At 37.5% G+C, this 26,639-nt stretch overlaps 1 protein-coding gene and 1 long non-coding RNA gene across 6 annotated transcripts in view; one reads left to right on the top strand and one right to left on the bottom strand.

Annotated features, from left to right (window-relative positions):
- The window catches only part of CDKAL1 (CDK5 regulatory subunit associated protein 1 like 1), a 715,037-nt gene that overhangs the window by 187,038 nt on the left and 501,360 nt on the right, over positions 1-26,639 (bottom strand). The gene's annotated exons all lie outside the window — the stretch shown is intronic.
- Positions 1-26,639, top strand: part of LOC129059897 (uncharacterized) — a 59,227-nt gene that overhangs the window by 20,330 nt on the left and 12,258 nt on the right. The window contains exons 2-3 of the long non-coding RNA XR_008526066.2: positions 5,945-6,164; positions 17,598-17,760. This is a non-coding gene — a long non-coding RNA (uncharacterized LOC129059897). The remainder of the gene's footprint in view (positions 1-5,944; positions 6,165-17,597; positions 17,761-26,639) is intronic.

Here is a 26,639-nt window from a genome sequence, read left to right as displayed (position 1 = left end):
ATAGTGTGGCATCTTCTAACACCAGCCTCTCTGAACTAAGAATGTGGAAGGCACTCTTTTCATATATCAACTCATTTAATCCTCAGAGTAATCAGTGAGATATGCAATATTTTCCTCAGTTTACAGACATGGCAGTGGACACACAGAAAGGTTATGTAAGCTGCCCAATGTCACACAGCAATAAGCAGCAGAGTCAGGATCTGAGTCCTTCCTGTCTGTGATCTGAAATAATAAGCTGCCTCCCACTGATGGAGGGCAGTGAATGTTGAATAGTGCCAGATGCATTTGTTCCAAAAGGCCCCCTTTCTCAGAAACAATGACTATCAGGTGTCATTGAACAGTGACTTGAGATGCCATCGGATGACCCACACAACTACTAAATAAAAATACCCACATAAGGTTATTTTCTCCGCACCCCTCCATTATCAGATTGTTATTCTCATATTAAAAAACAAGGGCACTGAGGATAAGGTCACTTGTCCATGGACACAGAGCTAGTTTACAGTAGAAAAGGCCTGGAATTAGGATCTCTGACTCCTAGTGCTTTACTTACGCATTTGCTGTTTTAGCCAGCGGAAAGAAATCTAGAAAAAAATCCTCACCAGATAACACATCTGTGCTAGCAGCCAACAAGGAGATATTCATGCAAGTTCAGATTTCATCACGCACATTTTCAGTGATGCCTCTAAATAAGGGAAAGGCAGACAGGAGCCCATGGGAGTAGAAATGTTAATAGGTACAACTAGCCCCTGACTCAGAGTCAGGGAGAAAACAAACACATCTTGTTAATTTTTAACACTTTACCTCATGCTCATGTCCCAAACCATGCAAGGTCTAGAAAGTAGCACTGATTACATCATTTTTGGCAAAAGAATCTGAGGATTATTTAGGTAACTATAGCGGTGCTTGATACCAAGTCCTGAACAGTCACTGCCAGGCACACAAACCAAAGTATTCCTGCCTGCCATATCATTCCGATCTAGCTAATGACCATAAAAACCCAAAGAAGGTCACATGCTATAGTCCTTTTTCTGTGCTATTTCGCCAAGTGCTATGGTTTGAATGATGCTGTCCCATTCAAAATCTATGTTGAAACTGAATCCGCAATGCTATAGTATTAATAGAGGTGTGGTCTTTGGGAAGTGATGACATCATGAAGGCAGAGCCTTATGAAAGGGCAAGGCTGAAGGAAGCACTCTTTCTTGTCCCTCCCTCCCTTCCGCCATTTGAAGAAGCCGGGCAGTGCCATCTGCGAGGAATGAGCCTTCTCCTGACAATGAACCTGCTGGTGCCTTGATCGTAGACTTCCCAGCCTCTAGAACTGTGAGAAATAAATTTCTATAGTTTATAAATTACGCAGTCTCAGGTATTTTGTTACAGCAGCACAAATGGATTAAGACACGGAGACATCAAAACAACCTTCTGAGAAGGAAGGGGGATATGTTTAGCTTACAGAGGTTTAGAAAAGTGAAGTGTTGGCACAGAGAAACCAGGACTTGAAAACTATTGCCTTTCAAACCAGCTCAACTGAATATTTAGAAGAATCATTAATAATTTACTAACTATAAATACTAATGATTAATTATACTATGTCAACATAAAGTTAGCATTTATAAAAATTAACAATAATGTCATTATTAAGAATAATTTTGGCATCTGTGAAAGGGTTTTGGGCTATGAACTTAGAGAACCTGGTAAAGGAGAAAGTTTTGTCTGTGACCACCAACGTAAGAAGCAAGTGTATAAATGTGTGTGATGCTATCAGCCAGCCAGGTATCAGAGTGGTAAAGTCTATTAGAATGAAGGCTTGAGTTAAAGACAATTTGATTCAGTCCCATCAATGATAACTGAATACTTACAAGCAAGAGGCAAGAAAGCAGAATCAGAGCGTAACAGAGGGCTCAACAGGATTTCTAGCCACCAGTGGAGGTAAAGAGTAATGTGACCAACCGTGCCAGGCTCAATACAAGAGGGAAGGGTGGGATGAGGAGATGTCGAGGAATAAAGAGAATTATGGGCCTTAGAGAATTAGAGAAGATAAAATCAAAGAATAACACAGGGAGGAAAAAGAAAAGATGAAAGGAAAAACTACAGAGGTTTTTGGGTACAACACGGTATAACAGGATCACAGATTGCCCTCCTAATGTAGAATGTGCTTAAATTAACTGAAACAAAGTATGACATCAATAGAATTTATATTCCACTTCAATCTATGTATGTAGCTCCAATTACAGCAAACATTTCCTTTAGCAAACAGCTTTAACAAAATCAATTTCTGATGAGAAAAGCAAATGAAGAAACCTGGGGTGGCAAAACACAACTAATGACTATATCACAGCTAAAGGTCCAAGACACAGTGCTGTATACACTGTGACAATACGCTTCCTGTACAAAGTGATTTCCTCCTAAAGACAAAGTCACATTCTCTAGGTAGCCCTGAATAAGAATTGCTTTTAATTCCATGATGTTATTTTTAAAACATGTTAACATAAAGAAACCGAATACAACAGAAAGTAACAAGGAAATGACTCTGAGACAGCAAAATGCAAAGGCATGTAATGCCACTAAAATAGGGATGATGAATAACTTTCAGAGCCATAAAAGTGCAGAGACAAATGATGAAAGCATGAAGATATGAGTTTTTTCTTAAGTGAGCCTAGCATGCTTTTTGCAAAAGGAGAGAAGAGTAGTCTTGGGAGTATCCTTACAAGTGTTGCCTACAAAATATCTCTAAGTAGAGTAAAATGGAAATGAAGAAACAGCATCATGTAGATTTTTGGAGTCTGAAAGAACCTTAAATGTTCATGTAGATCCCCCACATACTGAATCATTTGTACATATACATACATACACACACACACACACACACACACACACACACATATGTGATGTGGGCAGAAGACTTACTTTGGGCTTTGATCCTGAGGAAAATTCAATTAACCAACACCATCAATTAAACTGACAGATAATTTAACCAATATCATGGAAGGAAGACATTCTATGCTCTATAACTGTGCTATGTGCTAAAGACAACAAGATGCTATACCTTCCCTCAAAAACCTCACTTAACGCTAAGTTAGGTGTACACCAGCAGTAGTAGTAGAAGTGGTAGTTGTGGTAGTGATAATAACATTAACAGTTATGAGAAACATTTATGATGCATTTTGTGTGAGGTTCAAGTGCTTTCCATATATTAACTCACGTGATCCTCCTAAGCACTCCCATAAAGTAGGTACTATTAGTATCTCTATGTCTATTTTTTATATACTCTCAACAGAAAGAAAAGCCAGAGCAGAGGCGTTCAGGTAAAAAGAAACAAACACCATAGGATGCAGGGCCTATGAATGGGAGTATCGTAATATAGCTCACAAGGAGGTTAGGACCAGCGTATACAAGTTTGGGGAAAAGGAGCTATCAAAGGCTTTTGTGGGGAGCAAAACATTTGAAGCTGTACATCAGTAAGATGATTCTGGAAATATCTTAAGAATGAGATCGATGAAACAGACGTGATAGAATACAAGATAGTACTGGCGTCAAATAGGATAGTGACAGTGGGGTGGGTAGGGGAAGGAGTGTAAGAAGAGGTGTAATCATTGGAAATGGTGGCTGATTAGGTGACTGACTTGAGTGGAGGCAGGTGGTGGTAGAAGGAAGTGGAGACAGTAAAAAGGGAGTGAATATGATTCTAGGATTTTAAGCTTGGACGTGACTGGAAGGAGAGGCCGTTAACCAAGACACCTACCAGAGTACCCAGTGCCACTAGAGAGGTGTTAGTTGTGTAAGAGATGAACTATAAGTGCAGGTAGGGCAGGGACCACGTTACATCCAGCTTTTACCTCCCTGGTGCTTCATGCGCAGTGAGGTTCTAAAACAGTGTTTGTTAGTAGAGAAGCAGAGACAGGGGTGAATGGTGGTATGGTGGTGGAGTAGGGTGGGTGGGAAATGGGGGTGTACAGTTAAAATATTAGATAGAAGACCAATACATGGGATTTATGTATTTAATTTGTAAGAGACATTGGGAAGGAGCTGCAGCAGACTCAAGATGGATTAAAACTTGAGTGCCTCAACTAGAAATTTTCCCTGGTAGTTAAAACATTTAAAGGTATAAAAATAGCACAAAAAGAAATGAAGAAAATCACTTTCACCAGGAAACAAATTGCATTCTAGATGACTATTTTTTACTTACCAGATTCAAAATGCGTACCAAATATCCTCTACCCTTAGAATATGTCCCTCAAAATTAAGTCCCACATCAAAGATTTGAAAAGAGAATCTCTGTAAATAGCTAAACCTGTGTTATCCATGTAACTTATTTTATCAAAAGCAATTTTACTGATACACATGAAACATGAAGGAAATGTTTCTTTGGACTTTGATTTGATGTTACGTGATTTTACCAGACTGTATGCTACTAACCACATAAATTACAGTCCAAAGATATACTAAACATTAAATCCCTATTCATCAAAAATTTTAAATGCTATACAAAAACCTTTATCAAATTATCCAGTACCAAATATGATAGGCAAGTATTATATGTTGTGTAAGAAAGTATTTTAAATAAAATAATCCAGAATACCAAAAAAAAAAAAAGATTTTCAGAGTAACACTGAAAAAATAATCTAAGATAGAAAGGTAATTTGATACAAAAACTGTATTTTATTACATTGAAAATCTGGTTTAAGGAATTACAAGATTTAAGCCTGAGTTTTTTAATTCAATCCTTCTGTTTTGATTACTTTTTACAAATTTAAATCTGCTGATGGTGTTCATATTTCCAATAAATACAACAGCATGAGATTCCATACTAGCAGGACACCTGCTAACATCTTTTATTCATGTACGTGTTCCCAGTGCAAAGCAATTATATTATTTCAAATATTTTAAAATGTTTTCTATTACTACCTAACATAACGGCAGGTTACCTCACAAATCACCTGTTTCCTTTTGCACTCTCTCTAAATCTATGAGAAAAAGATTTATTTGTGGTGTTGTGTATAGAAGTCAATAATAGCTTGCAAGTAATCTCAGTCTGGTTTACTTGCATCTGATTGCAGGCATGAGAACACAGCTTCCTATCAAATGCAAGAAAAAGGCATGCATATATAGATTTTGTTTCTTATCCTTGATCCAGCTCTTTGGAACTGGTTCCCAATGTTATAAGCTCTGGAGAGAAAAATAAGTGTTAAGAGCTAGTTCTTACAGCTCTGAAAACCCTGCAACAATTACTGGTCCCTCCTGGAGGGCTTATCATTCATGGGCAACTGCAGTCTTATCAGTTTCTCATCTTCAGGTGTGGGCAAAAAGGCAGATGTGGGCACAATGCTTGAAAAAGAGAGGGAAGTGAGGAATTAGGGAAAGAACAATGCATGTCTATGTATTATTCAATGCAATTAATTTCTGTACACTAATTTTAGGCCAGTATATCATAGGTATATTATGTCATTTATTCTTAGTATAAGTATTTGGGGAGAAAAAGTTAGCTTTGAAGATTACTTTTAAAATATTGTTTTAGGCACTGAAATAATGACCCCAAAGTATAATAATATTTTAATAAATTTGAAATTACTCATTGACATGTGCCTAAATTAAATACAAATTTTTAGTGAAGCTATTTAATCTATTTAAATCAATAATTTACACAACTTAAGTATTAATTGTAGCTAGTATCTAATTGGTAATAACCTATTATTTACTCCTTTCTGATCTAACTTTTCCTGGTGAGGGTGTCTCCTCAACAAAAATATATAGTTAATCTCAACTTGACTAAGAGACATTCATCTCAAAGAAAACAGTCTCACACAAAGCTTTATCATAGGGATACAAGACTTCAGCCCATTATTTTTTATGACTAAAAAATGAGTGACTTAAGACAAAAAGCTCAACATCTTTAAACTTCATTTCTATTCAGTCTCTAATAAATACCATCTGTTGTGTACTTTAGGGATATAATACCCGTCAAAAACTCCATCGTATTATGAGAATCGGCACCAAGTTGATCTGAAATGCATATTTGAACAGATGTGTTTAAATTACATCTCCGTCTATCCACATGCATAAATTCAGAGCAAGCGTGTGTTGATTTAAAATGCATAAAAAAAGGGATTTGGAGATGCATCAAAAGTGAACAGCATCTCAACGGATCAAGGCTCACATTACGAAAGGTCAGTACTAAAAATAAAGTTTGCATTTATTAAGGGTTGCACCAGGGGGCTGTTCATGGGAACTGACTTAATGTTTACTGCATAAAATCAGCCACTGAAACTACACTAATTTTTCACAACTCCTCCACATACAACATTAAAACTGTCATGCATGGACAGAAAAAATGGAATAGTAGACAACAAAATAGAAAAAATTATATGGCATGTCTAGTGACTGACATTAGTTCATATGGCTCAGTCCCCCATGTTTCAATCATACTTTGCATTTCTCTAAAAAAAAATTTGAGTGATTCTTACAGGCATGATACGGTTCTGATTCCATATTTTACAGAAATGCTTCCAAAAGTTAAAGTTAATCAAAGCCTTTTAGAACTCTGAAGTTCTTCAGTGTTTAGTGAGGAAATAAACATACAAAAATACAGGTACAAAGGTACTGACCTGTAAATGTTCTCCATATTCCACAAGGTGATAATTTTTATCCTGGTTCTCACTATCAATAAAGCTTACTGTTGAGCTGTTAAAGGTAATGGTAATGATGGCTTGCCCATTCTCCATTAGGTTAACAGTACAGAAACAAGAAAACTAATTGCTGAGTGAAATTCCTAATATTAATATCAATGTCATCATGTGTTAAGTTTATACTACTTATACCAGCAGTCCCCAAACTTTTTAGCATCAGGAATCGGTCTCCTGGAAGACATTTTTCCCATGGACTTAGGGGTTTGGGGAGATGGTTTCAGGATGAAATTGTTCCGCCTCAGATCATCAGGTGTTAGATTCTCATAAGGAATGTGCAACCTAGATCCCTCACATGCGCAGTTCACAATAGGGTTCATGCTCCTGTAAGAATGTAATAACATAGCTGATTTGAGAGAAGGCGGAGCTTGGGCAGTAATGCTTGCTCACCTCCTGCTGAGTGGCCCGGTTCCTAACAGGCCATGGACTGGTATCAGTCTGTGTCCTGGGGGTTGGGGACCCCTGACTTACACAATACATGTGCAGGCAGTTTTTGAAGACTCAGCTCTCAATGAAGAAGCTGAATGTGAGAATAAATATATAATACTGGCTCTTGAATATTCACACCTAGGTAGGTAATGCTATTACTGAAACCAGCGTTAGATATACTGGATAATATTTTCTCCATTCATAGATGAGAAAAGTAAAAATTAAATAAATGGACAACTGAAAAAAGCCTTATACACTGGCCATCTTTCAAATTAACCTTTATAGAAGGGGTGTCCAATATTTTGGCTTCTCTGGGCCACACTGGAAGAAGAATTGTCTTGGACCATACATAAAATACATTAACACTAATGACAGCTGATGAACTAAAAAAAAAAAAAATCACAAAAAAACTCACAATATTTTAAGAAAGTTTACAAATTTGTTTTCGGCTGCATTCAAAGCTGTCCTAGGCTGTGGGTTGGACAAGCTTGCTATGATAAGTTAGAGCAGTTTAAGAAAAAAGGAATGACCATTTTAAAAGTAATTTCAGATTGGTACAAAAAAGAGATCTCTGAATACCTTTGTAAAAAATTTTTACTTTCTGTTAAAATTCTAAATATCTTCTAGGTTTATAGTGTGTGCTGATTATTCTGTTCCCTTCTGCCCCCAGCCTTGCTGTGTGCTCAGAAGTCTGACCCCTACAGAATCTATCACAGGGGCTCCGTATCCCACACACTGCAGTTCAGCACCATTGAGCTTCAATTCCCTTCCTAAATCCCCATGCCTTCTAGCCTACTGGCCTCCACACACACAATATTTTTCTTACTGCTCCTCTAAATCTATTTGACAGAGCTAAACTCTCCTCTGTTCAGGCCTCTACTTAAAGAACTTTTCCTCCGGGAAAGCTTCCTTCAAGTTAGAGTATCTTCAGTGGCCTTTCCAAGCTGCCAAACTCCCTTGTATTTTTTAATGTTCCATTATAACTGCTTGTTATTTCTAAGTCTTCTCCACTAGGGCAATTAAATTCCTTGTGGACTGTAATCATGCTTGTCTTTCATGTTACAATATTCCCAGGGTCCAGAGCTCAGGTGCCTGACACAAAGTAGGCACTTAATACACATCAATGAGTCAATGAAAGAGTTACTAGCTCCCTTTCTAAGAAAGAAAACCCAAATTCCATAAATAATATTTATTGAGATCTGATTGTCAACTTGTATCTGTAATAGGTGAAATTAAATATTTATGTGACACATTTAACAAAATTAAGTAAATGTAAATCGCATAATCTTTAGTGGCAAAGTAAGGCAGAATTACTGGAGAATGAATCAGTTTGAATGATAGTGTAATCTAGAGCTGAACTATCCAATACAGTAGGGGGAAGCTACACATGGCTAGTTAAATTAAAATGAATGAAAAGCAAATAAAATTAAAGATGCAGTTCCTCAACTGCACTAGCCACATTTCAGGTATTTGACACCACATATGGCTAGGCACCACCATGTTCCACAGCACAGATATAGAATATTTCCATCACTGCAGAAAGCTCTATTGGGCAGCACTGTTCCAGAGACTTGAGATCCTGTAACTGATAGAACTTAAGAAATAAACCAACCCATAACTATGTATTTGAATTATACTTTCTTCATTTTATAAAATGGTGGTAATACATATTGATTATGTTCCCATGAAGATTAAATAAAATGGTGTTTTAAAATAGTTCAGTGTTTAATACATAACTGGTGATCAAACAAGCATCCTGCCCCTTTCTCCTGTAATGCAAAGGCATTCTGCTCCAAGCACATCTTATCACATATTCCCCCGCTGTAAAACTGCTATTTTTTACTCTGTGCTAAAAACAATGGTTTTCAAACTTCTGTGGGAAAGGGAAAGAGCTTGTGGGGTTCTAGGCCTTCTACTTCCTGACTTTTCCATCAAAACAGTGTTAGATTAACTTCACATATTGGGTTTCCCTTTTAGATTTTTCCCCCCATTAAAACATCATGAATGAGAACAAGCAAACAAATAAAAAAAGTCCAAAAAAATCAATGTTCTAGAAGATACATCTCCAAACTTTATCAATGATGAGCAAATAAGGCCCATGATAATCCGAATCCTCTTGTCTAATCTCCTCTCACTACCTTTCCCTTCTCAATGTTCTATACATACTTAGTTGAAGACATCAGGACCAACACCAACAGTCAACCAGAAAACAAAGCAAATGATTTTGTATTTTTCCTTGGCTTTGATGAATTGACAGATGTCACCAACGCTGCTAAGTTGTTGTCTATTAGTGAGGTGAATACCAAAATTAAAGTGAATGAAAATTAGCCTTCATGAATAGTTTGCACAGATTAACTACAGGCAAGAATATTTTCAAAGAGGTTGAGAAAACGCTAATTCATCACAACCTGAAGTGGAATCTGCTATATGTTACAACTGATGGTGGCTAAAAATGTGTGAAACACAAAAAGGCTTAAGTAAATTAATTTACAAAAGCTTGTGAAAATGTAAGCTGATGGTGTTATTCATCAGCAGACACTTTGGAAAATATTGAATCTCATACGTCCTTGAGCCACTAGTATCAACAGTAGGTTTCATTCTCAAAGACTTAACTTCCATCGCTTCTACAAATTTTTGTCAGAAACAGAAGCTTAACACCTTGACTTGCTCTGCCACACCATACTTTGATGGTTTAGTAGTGGTAAGTTTTTATTGTGATTTATTGGGCTCATGGCTGAGACTGAAATTTTTCCTCAGTAGGAAGACCTGCCTTCAACCACTACTATCAAACACTTTTAAACTAGCTTCTGTTACAGACTTAATGTTTCTTAATGTGTTCAACCTGAAGTTACATGGAAAAATTTTGCTTTTATGCAAAATGAATACTGCAATAAAATTATTTTTAACAACAACTAATGTTTAAATCCCAAGTAATGTCAAGCTGCTTTACACAGTTACCATGCTGTCAAAGTTAAAGCATTAAGCGTGCTCTCCACTCCAAAACAAATTTGGAGCAGATATATTTTCTGAGACCAAACCACATATCCAACAGCATTTTTCAGATCTTGATGCAAGCGCAAAGGAAATGTTAATATTTAAAAATCCATTTAACTGTGCAATTGAGTGGCGCTTCCATCTAACCATCAATTGCAAGTGATTGATCTGATAAAAGACAAATAGAGGAAGTAGAATCTAACAGAAGTCTGCAAATGCCTTCCAAATGCTAAATGCTCAGTTAAAACCATGTTATGCTGATATCATGAATTGGTATCAGTGTTTGGCAGCAAGAATCTGTGTGAAAATACATTTTTCAAAGATGAAATATGCAAAATCTCATTACCCATCAGCACTGACAAATCAATATAGACAACTGATTTTGATGACGGGGCACACTAAACTTTGAACTTCAATAAGTGAATGGTTATCCCAAATAAAATCATTTCATTCTTCTTAGTAACAGACCTATATTTTTAAAATTGTACTGTATTAATATATTTTATAGTTTATCAATAAAAAATCTGTAGAAATCTGTTTCTTTCTTGATAAACACACATATACACACACAAGCTTGCTGACCCTTAGATGTTTTCTAATGATCCTGAATAGTTTAAACTACATGTACAAGGAAAATTTTTCTCTCAAATATGAGCTACACTTGAAACAAAATCTATGGGTACTAAATAATATTTTAAATAGTAAAAAGTGTGTAGGAGATCCCCAGCAGGGTAAGAGACTAGATGTGCTTTGTCTCAGAGATTTCCCATGCTTTACTCTGAATAATCCTATAAAGAGAATTTGCGGGGGTTTTAAACAGGCCCAGTCTTCAGTCATTGGTTTCAGAATCTTATTTACTGAGGAATTTACTCTTGAAGCAATATTTGATTATACATTCCTGTGATTAGCTAAGATTGCTGTTGATAGAGAAGAATATGCTAAAATAAAATCCATATTGAACCTCAAGCACAAATATCAACATGCACAAAAATTAATAAATATTTCCATAGCAAGAGTTCTTAATATGGTGTCTCCGTTTTGCTCTATTTCATTAAATGGACCCCAGGAAAAAAATTATCTCTTCACATGTGATATGTAGACAATCTACCACAGTGTAAACTTTACAGATTAAAAGATTTCAAAAGTAATTGAGTTTACAATTCACAAATAAGATTCCTAAAATGAATTTTTACACCTTGTGCCTTTTATTTAGAAAGGGAAAATGTCAAACGTGAATAGTTCATATTTGATTACTTTGTATTTATCAAGTCAAAGCAAGATTTTTTAAAAAAATAACAGCAACAAAAATAATTTGCTGAGACTAGATTATCCATTTTTTGCTTGGATGAACAAACAGCTGTACTAAACTAACCCTATATTCACACGAACAAGTCTTTGATGTGTTAAACTTGTAGGCAGTTTGTGTTGGCCTGATTTAATAGAAAAATGTTTTCCTTAGTGCTTTGGCTAGCTTTATTAGGTACAGATCACTGTTATTATCAAGCTACATGCGTGCTTTAGAAAACTGTATTCATTTCTGGTAAAATAATAACCTATCAGTCCAGCTGATCTATGAGCTGCTTTAATTGGCCACTTATTTGAAACGAAACAGGTATAATTCCAAACATTAATTTTTATTTCATAAATATTTTTTATTAAAAATCGTTAAAGGTTGCTAGATTCTCCAGTGATAAGACAATGATAGCACAAAGGTAAAGATGGAACTCATAAAAGTTACAGAGCCAACAAGTGGATACAGACGATAACACTGCTCCTTAACTGAGAAGATGGAGACCATCTGGCAATGGCAACAGCAGAATTTCGTCTTCATCTTCTGTATCTTCCTTCCAGATTCTGAGGAACTGGAATCTTGCTGTTTTCTTTATAGCTAGATCTCATTCTTCTAGAACTCCTGATGGGCTTTGTTTTTGTCCCTGCTTCTTTCTATAGCATTGTCACACTCTTCCCTTGTAATTCAGGCTCACCTTTATTAAGGAACAAATCAACCCAACTTATCTTGCCTAACTCCACCATCCTCTTTCCCTAGCTGGTTCCAGATATTTTCCTTTGCAGACTTTTGGAGGAGCAGAACACAGCTGCTGCTGCTGCTGCTGCTGCTGCTTCCTCACTATTAGCTTCCTGGTAAACCCTCTGTAACCTGGCTCCTGCCCCAGCATGCTGATGAAATTATGATTTCATCACTGGCAAATCCACTAACGTTATTTTCTATCCTAATTCAACTTGACCTATTTACTGTATTGGCCACTGTTAACCATCCTCTTCCTAACTGTTCATTTGAGAAATATATACTGTGCACCTGTGACATGCCAGGTTCTGGGGCTATGGCTACTACTTTCACAGAGCACATCTTCTATAGTGAAGTGAGTACTGGGACAGATACAGCAGTGATCGTAGCCAGCTAGGCGGGCAGGGAGGGCATTCCAAGAAAATGACAATATGCCAAGGCCTTCTCTTGCAACACTTTTTCTGTAGCTTGGGTTTTATACTGATTTGGAAACTATTCCATATGTTTCTCTCCTTAGATTCTCTTAACCTTCCCATCCTCCTCTCCAGGTCCCCTTAAAGCCTATCCTCCATGTCCACCCATCCCTACTCTCTCCCTTCTAAGGTTTTGTGTATCTTTTCTTCTATGATGTCAACGGTTTTCTGGCCACTCAGGTTAAAAAAACTTTCAGTCAACATTAACTCATCTGTTCCATCCTTTATCACTAGTCAAGCACTAGTTAAAAAAGAAATATCTCAGCAAGTCTCCTATGCTTGCCCTTCCTCTTTATTTCCATTGCCAGTGCTGATCTCATCAATGGTCACTATTACATTGTTCTCATCACCTTATCCTATTGGGAAAATATTGCAACAGCTTATTTATTTGCTACCCCAAGTACAAACGAACAGGCATAACTTCTAAGTCCCGCAAAAATCTGAATTCATCCTAATTATCCAGGCTGTTCTTTCACAACTTCCCAACTGTACTTTCTTCTAAAACCAAACCAGTTTACCAACTGGCAAACGAACATGCTTTGTTGGTCTCTCTACAGTAGATGTTGGGGATCCCCTCACTTGGACTGCACCTTTCTTTCCTATCTAGCCAAATGTCAAAAGTACATCATAACTCTAAAGTGATACTCTTCAACAACAAATATTTACAAACATTTTTAAATTGACTACTATGGCCCAGGAATTATTTATCTATTTGAAATATAGTCATGCATCACTTAAATGGGGCTATGTTTCTGAGACAGGTGTCATTAGGTGATTTTGCTGTTGTGCGAACATCACAGAGTGTACTTACATAAACCTACTACACACCTAGGCTATATGGTACAGGCTATGGTTCCTAGGCTATAAACGGGTGCAGCATGTTACTGTACTGAACACTGCAGGCAACTGAAATGCAATGGTATCTGTGTATCTAAACATATCTAAACACAGATAAGGTATGGTAAAAATACAGTATTATAATCTTATGGGACCACCAACATATACGCAGTCTGTCATTGACCGAAATATTGTTATGTAGCACATTACTTTATATAAAAAGTTACTTAATTTTTATAACAAACTGGTGAGAATGGGTATTATAATCAGCTCTATTTGGGAGATTAGGGAAGGGAGAATGATTAAGTAACTTTAAATAAAAATGGACAGAGTTCCCCTGTTTTGAACATTTCCGGAGTAAAGAAATAAAGGGGAAATAGCCAGGCGCAGTGAGTCATGTCTGCAATCCCAGAACTTTGTAATCTCTTGAGCCCAGGAGTTTGAGACCAGCCTAGGCAACATGGTGAAACCCCATCTCTACAAAAAAAAGTCTTCTTGCCTTTAGCTCTCTTCAACATCCAATACAAATACAAAGCTCACAGATACCCCAATCCCAACATATAGAGAAACCAAAATAGCCACACTTGCTACTTAGGCACAAAATGGGCCAGGAGGGGGTGAGTCAGAAATCTGGTTGGAGTGAGCCAAAGATCCATGGGTTGGTTGTCAGTATACAGATAGCATTAAGATGGTAGGAAGAGGGGCTGAGAAAGATAGGACATGCAGGAGTCAAAATGGCATGGATACTGTGTCTATATCACTTATCCTCCAAATGCAGACACTGTTGAATGAAAGTGAGGTACTATTAATAAATACACCAGGAAAACAGGCATAAACCAGGATGGTCCTCAGCAAACAAAGACAAAGGATAGGTAATGGGGGAATAAAGGGTTAGATGACTCCACACCTTTAAGAAACTTTGGGGTATTGGAGCATTTTCCAAATGAAGTCCAAAAGTCATGCAAATAATGCACTGAAAAAGATTGGGTTTGTTATGGGGCTAAAAGCACATGAGGTAAAGGGGTTGTGTACCTCTAAAGTATGGGGCAGACTTACAAGCCAATTACATCATGGAAACAATCAACTCCATCGAGTTCTACTCACCCCCAATCCTGACTTCTACCTTCCAAGTTGTTGTTTTCCACTTTATCCAAGCCAGGCCTGGCCCTCAGAGCTCAAGATAAACCATAAACCAGTGTGTGGTCGGCAGAATTCTAAGATGGTCCCCAAACTCCCAGCCCCTGGTAGGCAGGCATCTTGCCTCAGTTATTCAACCAAACCCAAATGTAGGTGCTGCTGTGAAGGGATCTTACAGATGTACTTAAGATCTCAAATTAGTGGACATTAAGATAAGGAGATTTTTCCTGATGGGCCTGACGTAATCAGGTGAACCCTTTAATAAAAGCAGAGTGTTTTTCCCCGTTGCAAGCAGAAGGCAAAGTCAGAGAGACATGCTCTGGCTGGCTTTGAAGAAAGCAGACACCCATGTTATAAACGATCTGTGGGGGTCACATGGGAATGGGCTGCTAGGAGCTGAGAATGGTCCCAGCGAGCAGCTAGCAGGAATATAGGAACTTCAATCAAACACTGCAAGGAAATGATCTTTCTCAACAACCAGTGAGCTTGGGAGAGGACCCTGAGCCCAAGATGAGAGCCCAGCCCCGACCAATACCTCAACTTCAGCCCAGTGAGACTCTGAGAAGTTTGACCCATGCAGTGCCAAACTTCTGTCCACAGAAACCATGAGATAATATATTTGTGTTACGTTAAGCTGCTAAATTGGTGGCATTTTTGTTACATGGCATTAGAAAACAAATACAGAGTTTGAAATGAGGGAAAGAGACATGCACCAGCACCGCTGTCAGCTTCAATGAAGACAGAATGGGCCAGAAGAGTGAATGAATCAACTCTTGCCCCTTCTTAAAATCCCCCAGAGAGAGCAGCTGGCATAAGAGACTGACCTTTCAATGTATCCGTTTAAACTTTTTGAACATTCTCCCTCATATGCATGCATTCCCTACTGCAAAATAAAGAAATACAAATAAAATTCGTCATGACATAGAAGAAGGTGAGTCCAAGAAAGCATCGAAAGAAGAGATTTGATGGAAAATTGATGATGATACCATCCCATCACACAACCTTGAAGTTAGGGAAATTAACCCACATATCATAAAGGGCAAACCCTAAAACAGAGGTTTTGGAGAAAATCTCTAAGCAAACAGTGCTTTTCCATGAACATCTCTCTTTTTAATTTTTTTTAAATTTTAAGTTCTGGGATACAAGTGCAGAACATGTAGGTTTGTTACATAGGTATACGTGTGCCATGGTGGTCTGCTGCACCTATCAACCCATCATCTAGGTTTTAAGCCCTGAATGCATTAGCTATTTGTCCTAATACTCTCCCTCTCCTCACTACCTCCACCACCACTGGCCCTGGTGAGCGTTGTTTCCCTCCCTGTGTCCATGTGTTCTTATTGTTCAACTCCCACTTACAAGAACATGTGGTGTTTGGTTTTCTGTTCCTGTGTTAGTTTGCTGAGGATGATGGCTTCCAACCTCATCTATGTCCCTGCAAAGAACATGATCTCGTTCCTTTTTATGGCTGCACAGTATTCCATGGTGTATATGTACCACATTTCTTGATTTATCCAGTCTATCATTGATGGGCATTTGGGTTGGTTCCATGTCTTTGCTATTGTAAATAGTGCTGCAATAAGCATATGTGGCCATTTGTCTTACAGCAGAATGATTTAGATTCCTTTGGGTGTATACCCAGTAATGAGATTGCTGGGTCAAAGATCCAAGATTCTAGATCCTTAAGGAATCGTCACATTGTCTTCCACAATGGTTGAACTAACTTCTATACCCACCAACAGTGTAAAAGCGTTCCTCTTCCTCCACAGCCTTGCCAGCATCTATCGTTTCTTGACTTTTTAATAATTGCCATTTTTGACTGATGTGAGATGCTATGTCACTGTGGTTTTGATTTGCATTTCTCTAACGATCAGTGATGTTGAGCTTTTTTTCATGTGTTTGCTGGCCGCATAAATGTCTTCTTTTGAGAAGTGTCTGCTCATATCCTTCGCCCACTTTCTGATGGGTTTGTTTTTTCTTGTAAATTTGTTTAAATTCCTTGTAGATTTCGGATATTACACCTTTCCCAGATGAGTAGATTGCAAAAATTTTCTCCCATTCTGCAGGTTGCCTATTCACTCTGATGATAGTTTCTTTTGCTGTGCAGAAGCTCTTTAGTTTAATTAGACCCCATTTGCCAAGACCACCTTTATTACTCTGACTCCCAAGGCTCTCTCTCTACTTTTATTTTCATCTTGTTTCCCTTTCCTCTCCTTCATTCTGGGATTGATCAACATTACAAAAAGGAGCTGGCCAGTATGGTGGCTCATGCCTGTAATCCCAGCACTTTGGGAGGCCAAGGTGGAAAGATCACTTGAGCCCAGGAGGAGTTTGAAACCAGGCTAGGCAACATGGAGAAACCCTGTCTCTATAAAAAATAAAATAAAATAAAAAATTAGCCAGATGTGGTGGCACATGTCTGTAGTCCCAGCTACTCAGGAGGCTGGGGTGAGGGGATAACCTGAGGTTGGGGGTTGTGCCATGATTGTGCCACTGCATTCCAGCCTGGGAAACAGAGTGAGACTCTGTCAAAAATGAAAGAAAGAAAAGAAAAGAGAGGTTAATGACATCTAGTTAGATGTTTGATGTAAGGAGAAAGAAGGAAAATAGCCCGAAGCACAGTATCTTCAAATTTTAATGCCTGGTGACTTTGAAAGCATAAGTACAATGAAGAGAAACAAAAAGGTCTCAAAGATGTGACGTTTGCTTGGAGAAGGGAATATGATTTCCATCTTAGACAATCTGAATTTGAAGTACCAATTGAACATTCAGGTTAAAAGGTCAAGCAGCATTTGGTAACCAGTTATGTGCCTTTGAGCCACTTGAAGTCTCTATTTTTTAATCTACAAATTAAGGATAATACCTAACTAGCTGTTATGAATGGATTGTGTCCCCCTAAGATTCATATGTTGAAGCCCTAATACCCCAATGTGACTGTATTTGGAGATAGCACCCTTAGGTAACTAAGGTTAAATGAGGTCTTAAGGGTGGAGCCCTGAGCTGATAGAATTGGTGTCCTTATAGGGAAAGGAAGAGACACCAGAGCTCTCTCTCCCCATGTCACACACAGAGGAAAGGCCCAGTGGAGGACACAGAAAGAAGGCAGCCATCTGCAAACCAGGAACAGAGACCTGACCAGAAACAGAATCTGCTGGCACCTGATCTGGGACTTCCAGCCTCTAAAATGGTGAGAAAATACATTTCTATTGTTTAAGCCACTCAGACTATGGTATTTTGTTATGGTAGTGTGAGCAGACTAATAAATACACTAGCTGAATGTTGTCAAGATCAAATGAGATAATGTCTATATGGTTCTAAGATACTGCTTGGCACAGAGCAAACCCTTAAATGTTAAGTATTATTATTGTTGAAAATGCAGGAGGTGAGCCAGAGTTAGAAAAAAGTGGCCAATTAGGAATTTCTTTCAATGTTCCAGACAAAGTATTGACAGACTCTCTGGGCTTCCACTCATCACTGTGACTCCATTCAGATGACCCTAATATACCAGGTTTCTTCAGATTCTCTAGTACCTAGGCCCACCTGCCTTGTTCTTGGATTCTCTGACTCCTCCTCAGTTCCTGTGTTTAGTCCACTCTTATGTCTTCCTCTCTGGTTCTCCTTAGCACCACGGGCCAAGTGAGCTCCACCTCAGATTGCTGGGCCAAAGCTTTTGGCTGACTCTGCACAGGCTCTTATCCCAAATGATTCTGTCTTCCAGAACATGATCTACACTCAATTCTCCAGATCTGTTACTCCCATTGGTCTTACCTCCCCACTTATATTAGCCTGTTTCCTGCTGCTGTAACAGATTACCATAGACTGGGGAATTTATAAACAACAGAAGTTTATTTGGCTCTTAGTTCTGGTGACTGGGAAGTCCAAAACATGGCATTCACATCTGTGAGGGCTTTCATACTGTATCATCCTGTGGTGGAGGGCAGAAGGACAAGTGACCACTTGAGACAGGAAAAGGGAGCTGAGCTCCCATGATAACTAACCCATTCTGGTGATAACAGCATTAATCCATTCATGAGGGCTTTAAGAGGTGATTACCTAAATCCCTCTCTTAATGTCATCAAAATGGCAATTAAATTTCAACATGAATTTTGAAGGGAACATTTAAACCATAGCACTGTCCATTAGAATCTACTTCAACCCACTGAAGACGGGAGAAATAACTTCTTAGGCCGGAAGAATGAAGACAATGGCCAGTATATAACTGCATTTTGGGGCTGATAAGGAGGAGAGCCGAGGTGGTACTTGTGAGGTCCAATCCTGTTCCTGAGAATAAGTTAGGTAAAGTTGGAGTATTATACTTGAAGTAGATGAAGAAGATTTGATATAGCTAATGTGAATATGGAAGAATGTACTGAAAAGGAAAATAGACCGATGAACAGCAAAGAGGGCTCTGTGGAGATTAAACACTACAACCCCTTCAGCCAGGATTTTTAGCAATCTGGAGGTGGGGCGGGGGTGGCTGTCGGTGCTGGTGGTAGGGTCCTGGCTGGGAGATGAGTGGGTTTAGAAGTAAAGGAATGCCAAAGCTATTATGAAAGGCATCCCTAGAAGGGAGGACCATGAAGTCCAGGCCAGGTAGAAGCCAGAAGATTAGAGAATGAGAAGAGGTCAAGTGATGGGAATTTATGACACGGATGAAGAAGAAGAGAGAATACAAGGAAGGTTGAGGCTCACTGAGAGGTTTCTGAGCATCCTTGGCAGTTAGTCATTATTGTTAATAGACAAAATAATTCATAAAGTCATGTCCAATAACAGATAAAGACAACCAAACAACCTGAAGTGTCTGGAAGGGAAACAATTTTCTCTGATAACATCATAGTTAAGACTGCAATTGTGTCTGGTTTCATACACAAGCAGTCTCCATTATGCTCTACAATGAATTCCTGGAAAATGTATCATAAAAGTCTGCCTTTCTTCATAATAATAAAAACACTGATTGTTGCCCTCCTGAATGTGACTCAGTATGAAATTACAGATAAGGCCACGAAAACATCATAAAAGCAAAAATGCAATAATAAACCTGTATAATCATTTAAAATTGTAAAACTATGTAGCAAGTTATTAAAATGATGAAATTTTAGAGCAAAGGTGAACCTCAGAGTTTCTTTAATCTAGTCTTCTCATTCAAAAGATGAGACTCAAAGTGAAGTTAAAGAGATAAAATCCATTTTTCCAATTGACAGCAACAAGAAACTTATTTCTTGACTCCCAATCAAATGTTGTTACAGCCTGTTTCAAAAGAATTCCTCAAAATTAGTAAAATTATAGAATATTTTGAATATATAAAGATATACAAAATATCTTACAGTGAACACACAGAACAGAAAAATACAACCGGACCCTATCAGGTTTGTATTATCTAATGTTAATATATTAGCAGCAACAATATTACGTATATTTATTTAATTTTAACCTGCTTCTATGATCTCCACCTCAAATAAAGGAAAAAGAACTAATAGCCACACTCCTTGCATGATAGTTAGAAACTGAAAACAATCCAAATGTTTAACAATAAGAAATGACTAAGCAAAAAAAAGAATGTCAATAAAATGTTATGTAACCTCTAAAAAATGATAAATTATATGGACCAGACTGAATCATAGAAATGTTCATTCAAAACAATGATGGGAGAAATGGAATACAAATTAATAGGTGTTAAGTTGTGAATTTAGAGAACAATTTAAGTAGTTAAAATTTAACATGCATTGTATTCTTTTTTCCTATAAGGTTGTACCATGTTGATAATATAAACCAACAAGAAGCAAGCAGATGAATTAGCAAGCTGTCAGAGAAGTTTGGAATGAAGCTTTCTTTCTCTCGATAAACTTCTTTACAGCTAGAAATAGTAGCAGGGGTTTATAAAACCACCCTACTATTTATTTCAAAGAGAATAATTAGAGCACCTAAATACTCAAGTGACCTAAGAACTTCAGTTTCCAGGGCCTGGAGAAAATAATAGTTTAAATTCTTTTTGTTCCCCTTCATTTCACTACTTATTACATTCCTACCCCCAAACAAACAACCCCAAATCTACATGCCTCCAAATAGAAAGAGAAGTCAGGTGGTACAGCCTGAAAGTTCTAAAAGAAGAAAAATATTCATCCACTTTTGCATTTCTTTAAAATTTGATTAAGTATATAATACAAATAAACAAAGTAAACCAAACCAAAACAACAAAACTAGAGCAGACATGTAAGTGTTTAAGAAAAACTAACTGAAACATACAGCAAAGCCTATAGAGAAGGGTATGTTTAATAAGAAAAACAGTGTGTTTGACTATGAATGACACTGATGAAAGATTATCTTAGCCCATTTTTATAGTCCAAAAAATAAAGAGAATTTTGGGGAGGAGAAAGGATGGAGAAGAGGTTACTGATTGTACCAGCCGCACTTAACCAGAGCAAAATTTAAAATGATTTCTTTCAGATCAACTTCATAAGAAATAATTAAAGTTATATCAGACAAGTGGATTTTTAAAGCCTGTGGATCTGTCCTTATTGGGCAACAAAATACATTTTTAGTCTAAGTACTGTTCAGATAATATAATATCAAGTTTTCTGCTACCCAATATTTTATCAAAAACATAGCCATGAGAAACAGCAGATAACTGGCTGAAAGATGTGGGGTCCATCAGTTAATTCCTCTAGCTGGTCTAAATTTGTTGTTGAATTAAGCTATGCTGGGAAAAGACTTTGTACTTGGACTTTTTTTGAACTGTGATCTGGCACTCTCACTTACAGTGAGGAAGAAAGGAAAGCAGTTCCCATGTGCCCAGAGATGAGGACATGAAGTATCACAAGACAGGCCACTGGCAGATTTTCCATTCCAGTCTCATAGCAGGAACAGCTGTGTTCCTGGTCTCCGACACCTCTATCTTATAGACTGTGTAAAGCATGTTACTGATAATATTTTCTTTTTTGTATTGGCTTCTAAAAATCCGTGATCAAATATGAAGTCTAATAAGTGTATGAGGCTGGAGGACATGTATTTTTGATGGTAATATTATCATTGTAATCATCTCATTTTTCCTACGTTAATTGTGCCCTTTCTCTTGATTTCTTCAACCAATTTTTTTTTTTTTTTTTTTTAAGAGACGGGGTTTCAGTACATTGCCCAGGTTGGTCTTGAGTTCCTGGGCTCAAGCAATTTGCTCGCCTCAGCCTCCCAAAGTGCTGGGATTACAGGAGTGAGCCACCATGCCTGGCCTCTTCAGCTGCATTTTAAAAAATCTTAACCTCTTACATGTCTCTCTGTGAAATGCTTCCATTCCTGTGCATGGGTATAAATAAATAAATTATATTAATAGGTCAACATTGCACAGGCTCATGTCACCTATAAAACCATTCTATACTTTGTCCTAGAAAATTGCTTCTAATATTTATACTATTGACTCATCTCTAAAGTGAATCCTCATCTCATAATAGTAAAGTGTAACCTAACAGATGTTAATGTGAGATGCAAGAAAATAGGCATTTCTCATTATTTTCTTGGCTAAAATATAACTGCCAAAATCTTTCATTATTTTACTCTCTATCATATATTTATTTACAAATTAATAACAAAGGAAATGGTACACATTAAAATTCATGAAACTTTCTTCAGCCAAGGACAGTTTTCCCTCATTTGATGATATTATGTAAACCAAAGAAAAACAACTGTAATGTTCCTTTCCCAGATCACACCATGTGAGTAACTACCGTACCCACCAAAGTGAATGGCACAATAGAAAATGATGAAAGGGCCATGAAAAAGCTAAATGGATATGATCTATAGTAAATAAAAATATATTGTGCCATTCTGTTTATTGTTTCTATTCTCAGTGAAAGTTTGCACACTGTTCTAAGATAAATGAAAACCACACTGGAAAGTAAAACAAAAATCAGGAAGAATTTTAGCAGACATTCTCTAGAAGACAAAATAGTCATTAGAAAATGGAACCATCCACAACTGAGAAGCATATCATTTAATGATTTGGAGACTTTCAAAATTATAAAAGGAAAGCGATAAGTGTACAATGTTTGATAGGGGTATGGAAAAAAAAGCCACTTGACTTATGTACTTCAAGTACTTGAGCTTTCTGGCTTTCCATACCAAAAACTAATTTACAGAAAGAACACAAAGGCAATTCATATCAAAACACTGCCCTCAAAGTCTCCTGAGACTCCGAGCCAGGTACTAACAGGAAAGTGTAAGGTTATGGTCACCTTGGATCACCTTCTCGGGTTCAGACCTTCAGAGTACCTCATCACTAAATTAAGGTATCCTTAAATCTGACCTACTGAAACAAGCATACCTATATGTGGGCTTTAAATCACCTTGGAGTAAATAAATTTAAGCTAGTATCCAAGGGGTAACACGTTTCCATTTGCGTGTGTGGACAAACTTTAAATAAAAATAAATTGCTACTACTAATGTTCAAAGGCTAATGGTAAAAAAAAAAAAATTATCAATTGAGAAACATTTATCTTCAAACTTAAAAAAAAAACTTACATTAAGCAAACTGCTAATGTTTTTCCTACATTTATCCTCATGCCTTCAACTTTAGATCACTCTTCCAACCAGTATTTAACCTGAATGATCTCATCAAAAGGTAACAAGGATGATTAATGCTGATGCAATGTAATTCCTGCCCTGCCCTAGCCTAAAATATATTGGACAACATGAGTTCTCTGTGAACAGCATTAAATGCTGTACAGATATGGATTACGGTACAGTGAACAGTAACAGTAACGCACTCCCTGTTAAACGTCACCAGCAAAAGTTAGAAATGAATAGAAAGTACACAAAGCACATACTATATTGGCAGTTCCTCAGGCCTGTGGCTAGAAACCCACTGATGCGCATGAGAGGGATGAAGAGACTGAAGTCTGAGCACAGTAAAAGTCACAAAGAGCCTCCCAGCGAAGCCGTGGAGTCTGCAGTGAGCTCAGGGAGGGAGAACGTGACCAGAAGGGCCATCCCCCTCCCCTCCTCACACACAAAAGGAGCAGAGTTTACTGGTAATGGTTTACAGCTAAGCCAGCTGACCCAAACTGTTGTCAAGTCTAAGCATGAGTCAAGCTCTCTTGACAACTTAAATCAACAGTTTGGGTGCAGTCAACCCGCCACTTAGCTGAGTTCCTGCCACAATCTATTGTTTAGAATTAACTGAAACTGATTACATCTCTCAGGACTCTGGGCAGCAGCCAATCCATGAGCGTTTTGAAGATAATTTACCCCCTGCACTGCAAATAATGCTCAAAGTTAACTCTATGGCTAGGCGTGAACCTGTAGAACAACTTGGGACAAATGTTATATTTATTTATTTATAACCAAACAGTGGAATGAGTTAAGGTTTAACACTATCTGAAGATTAGAGAACTAATTCTGATTTTTAAATGCAACTTAATTTCATACCTCGGGACCTGCAAAGTAGAAGGCCATGCTGGGGGCCACTATCATTCCAAATCCTTGTAGCTTTGCTAAAATATGTTGGTGGGTCAGCCTTCTGCTCAGCTACCGTTGCTGAAATTCCTTCCAAAACAAGATCTCAAACACTGGCCCTTCAGAGTTCCTGATCTATTCTGTTGTTTCTTCTTTTGCTTTAAGACATTAAATACCCCAGCCAAAGGTAAATTATATTTAAGAAAGATAAGTTCACATGCATTATCAACCAACAACACTTCAAAGACAATGACTTCATACAAAACTAACCACCAGCAACAAGGACTATAAGGTGTCCCAGGAAAGTAGACATTTATAAGAGGAACAACTGAAATGTCCGGACGGATGGCACTATGGGGGCTGAATTAGTGTGTGGGGTGCTACCCTAGGTGAGGTAAATAAAGAAAGGTGTAGAAATGGTGATGAAAACTCTGGTTTTGAAAAAATTTATCTTTAATTTCAACTCTGACAACCCCAAATGATGGCATCGTTCTTAGAGACATTAGTTGATATCAATTAATATGTAACTATTACATATTTACCCTCTGCTTTCTCAATCTTTTGGGTAAGTTCTGCCCACTGAACTATACTTTCAACTTAAGGGCATTTTATAAAAAAAACTTGTAGAAAGAAAATAAAATCAAAATATTTTCAATGTGTTTTTTTTCCTTCATATTTTTGTGTGCACTTTAGATTAAATGGGCTGTCTTCCACTTAATCTGCAACAAATTTTTGTCTTTATTTTTTAGGTATCATTTATTGATTGTGTTCTGTATTGTGGTTTTGTTATTAATATTGCTTTGACTACATAAAAAAGCAGCAATCATTTAAGGAGTGCTTACCAGGGACTGTATTAAGCCCATCTTAACACATATTATCTCAATTCTCAAAAAAAAACCTTAAAGAAAGGATGTAATTATCCTCATTTTTACAGAAAAGCAAATCAAGGTAAGAGAGGTTAAGTAATTTGGTCCACATACCACAAAGATAGGATTTAATCTATCTATCTAATCTGTATATCAGTTTATCTGGTCCTATGCCTGTGCTCTCAATTACTGGGCTACATTAAATTTTCTATCATCAGTATTGTGATTTTGATTACTCCCATACAGTTCTTGCTTGGAAGAAAATCCTGACAGTACCTCACTTCAGTATCTCTATAACTAAGTGGCTGGGTTCATAAGATACTTGCTTCAGCATTCTTTCTCTGGCTCTTCATTCTTACTTACATAATAGTACCTGTGTCAGGTACCGTGGCACACACACACACACATCTGTAATGCCAGCTACTTGGGAGGCTGAGACAAAAGGATCGCTTGAGCCCAGGGGTTCAAGATAAGCCTAGGAAACATAATGAGACCCTATCTCTTAAAAAAAAAAAAAAAAAAAAGGAAAAAAGGCCAGGCACGGTGGCTCACGCCTGTAATTCCAGCACTTCGGGAGGCCAAGGCGGGTAGATCACCTGAGGTAGGGAGTTTGAGACCAGCCCGACCAACATGGAGAAACCCCGTCTCTACTAAAAGTACAAAATTAGCTAGGCGTGGTGGTGTATGCCTATAATCCCAGCTACTCAGGAGGCTGAGGCAGGAGAATAGCTTGAACCCGGGAGGCAGAGGTTGCAGTGAGCCGAGATAATGCCATTGCACTCCAGCCTGGACAACAAGAGTGAAACTCTGTCTCAAAATAAATAAATAAATAAATAAATAAATAAATAAATAAATAAAATAAAAAAGACAGAAGTACGTAATAGTAGTACCTGTGAACCTGTGAACTCTAACAGTTCCTTTCTGTCAAAAACAGCGAAAAGTAGTTGAAGATATGGGACTATTTCTAATATAACCAACATATATTTCTGTCTAACACTGTGAATGAACAAGCCTTTTATGGCAGCCAGGTGATGCCATGGAAAGCCAGACACTGCCCCCGCCATTAAATACATGTGTAAGGGAGAAAAAAATAACTTCTCCAAGCAAATGAAAATGAAGGAAGCCAGAGTATGACTTCTAAGTTGCAGTCTAATTCCACATGCTCATAATCATGTTAATTAAATTGGCAAAAACTATCTTATCCCTTAATTTTTACTTTTTTTTGGAGGAAAGAGTGAAAGAAAAAGGGAAGACAGAAAAATTTCTTTCTAATAGGGTTAGCACCACAGCTTCTAGGACTTTTAAACAGTATCATTTAGAACACTGGTGTTAGAAAAGCATTTTAACTTTGGACATAAAATACTTATTGGATAACAAAGACACAAAAGGGACAGTGGCCACTGTATTAAAAAAAAAAAGGTAAAAATTAAGCTGGAAGCAACTTCTAGGGTTCTTTCGTCAATGTAGTTGAAAAAAGTAAACTAAATAGCCATACTGTTATTTAGCATCTCCTAGTGGCTTGTGAGCATATGAAACATTTTGAAGCATGAATTTCAATGGTTCTATTTTGTCCATTGCTGTATGATGATTCCTATATATATCCAATTAACAAAAAAATGTCGAAAATCACTGTGATGCACACCATACAAGACAGTCATCATTCACAACAGCAGAACCACAGGCTACTGCTACAAGTGCATGAACCCCTCAGGCTTCTGACAAAGGTATTATTTAAATTTCATATATCTAATCACAGACG

Source organism: Pongo abelii, chromosome 5 (assembly GCF_028885655.2).
Source record: "Pongo abelii isolate AG06213 chromosome 5, NHGRI_mPonAbe1-v2.0_pri, whole genome shotgun sequence".
Taxonomy (NCBI): Eukaryota; Metazoa; Chordata; class Mammalia; order Primates; family Hominidae; genus Pongo; species Pongo abelii.
This window is presented reverse-complemented; position numbering and strand designations above follow the sequence as displayed.